At 30.8% G+C, this 1957-nt stretch overlaps 1 long non-coding RNA gene across 1 annotated transcript; it reads right to left on the bottom strand.

Annotated features, from left to right (window-relative positions):
• Positions 1-31: 31 nt before the first annotated feature.
• Positions 32-1534, bottom strand: LOC105851498 (uncharacterized). Its single transcript, XR_001143250.3, has 3 exons — positions 1334-1534; positions 653-761; positions 32-567 (listed from the first exon to the last, which is right to left on the bottom strand). It is a non-coding gene; the product is annotated as an uncharacterized lncRNA (long non-coding RNA).
• Positions 1535-1957: the final 423 nt, after the last annotated feature.

Below are 1957 nucleotides of genomic sequence, written 5' to 3'. Positions count from 1 at the left end.
GGAAATTATCAATTGATTGTTATCTAGCATGACTGTCAGGGTCCTTAGTGTCAAACTAAACATAGTATCAAATAAAGAAAAGGCATTGATAAAAATGAGTGTCTGTGTGTCTCCAATATAATATGCTGCACCAATATTGAACTCGAAAAAGAGTGAGACACTTGACTTATGATCTACTTGGATTGGCTTTTTTGAACTTATCTACTAGCATGAACATTTATGAGATTGTTTGACATAGCTTATGTAAACAGCTTATGGCATATCCATAAGCTTTTCTCACCTTATTCCCATAAGCTCTCTAGGATAGCTTATGAAAACATTTTAACTATGTTTTATCTTATGTTATAGAAATAACTTATGCATAAACACTAATATGATCATTGTTTATATTATAAACATTTAATTAAGTTGTTTATCCAAACAGGGTCTAAGCATAGTAATGAATGAGTGTTGTAATTTTGTGAAAGTGGAGAGGTACCTGCCGTAAACCGTCTGCCGTAAACCGTCTCCAAGCTTAATGGTCTGGTTTGTCATGGTAGAGAGGTCAAGAACCACATCTCCCGGATACTATAAAACCATACATTTTATTAATATAATGAAAAAAATTATGCAAAATAGTTGTACACGTTAACAAATAGCAGCAAGCACTCACCACTAATTGATCTAGTAAGTTTGTGGAGGATTTAGTTTCCATTTGAGAGAGAAATAAGAAAAAGGTGCAAAATTAATGGCTTAAAGTCCCCGGTACTTTGTATTTGAAACTGTAAACAACATTCAGCATACAAATATAATAGGAACCATGACAAATAGGAGAATTAAGATACTGATTACATCAGAGGTTACAATAAGATGGTTGGATAGAATCTCTCTACTAGAAGAAATGAAAATGGTAACTCCGTGTAGAGTACCCTAATTACTGATACAAGATAATCCTACAACAGCACTCTCCATCCAGGGCCGGTTCTAAGATATTTGGTGCCCTCGACGAACTATAAAAATAAAACCTCGTGATTATTATATTTTTTCTGGCAAAAACATTAATAATGTACTCATTATAATCAAGATTATAATCAAGATTCAAATAAGAGAAAAAAAAAATCAATATCAAATAAGAGAAAAAAATCAAGACACAATTTTTGAAAAAAAAAATCTCTTCTCCTCCTTCAAAAATAGCAAGATGTTTGAAAAAAACAATAATTCAACGAAACAACACACCAAAAAACAATCAAAAGAAAACTAAAATGTTCAAAATAAGAACCAAAACAACCATTGAAACAACATAAAAGAAGAATAAATAAGAGAAAAAAGTTGGTAACGATGAATAGAAACGAACCAGCACTAAACGATTAAGAAAGAAGGAAGGACGGTGCCGGCCGAGTTGCCGAAAAACGGTGCCGGAAAGTGGAAAGTCGGTGGTCTTGGATGATGGCGAATGGTTTTGGAGTTTAAGAAAGACGATAGAAGTGAGCGTAAAAATATAAACGGAGAACAAGAAACCTATTTATAGGTGTTTTTAGTTTTAGGCTTAATTGTTCTTAGCACATGTTTGATTTAGTTTTTAAAAAAAGTAAAAAAACTGTTTGGGAAACTTCTTTTTAAATATTGTTTCTAAAAACTATTTTCTAATTTACAGATTTTAAATCTGAAAAGGCAAAAATGGTTATAGATTTTTTGGCTTTCGATTTTACATTTCTAAAAACAGTTGGAATAAAAAAATACGGAAAACACCTATTTTCATTCATGGCAATTTGGTAAATATTGGACAACATTGCTCTTTTATTTGTTTAGTCACACACCTCACACCACACTACTAAAGATTTATACATTAGAGACCACTCCTCTTATTTCACGTGTGTTTAGTTATTTTTATAAATATTATTACATTATATATTATTATGCCTTAATTTTTAATAAAATGATACGTTTTTATTCTTTTCAATTTATAATTTTCTTTTTA

This window comes from Cicer arietinum, unplaced genomic scaffold, assembly GCF_000331145.2.
Source record: "Cicer arietinum cultivar CDC Frontier isolate Library 1 unplaced genomic scaffold, Cicar.CDCFrontier_v2.0 Ca_scaffold_5609_v2.0, whole genome shotgun sequence".
In the NCBI taxonomy this organism is placed as follows: domain Eukaryota; kingdom Viridiplantae; phylum Streptophyta; class Magnoliopsida; order Fabales; family Fabaceae; genus Cicer; species Cicer arietinum.
The sequence above is the reverse complement of the archived record's forward strand: the minus strand, read 5'-3'. Positions and strand labels throughout refer to the sequence as shown.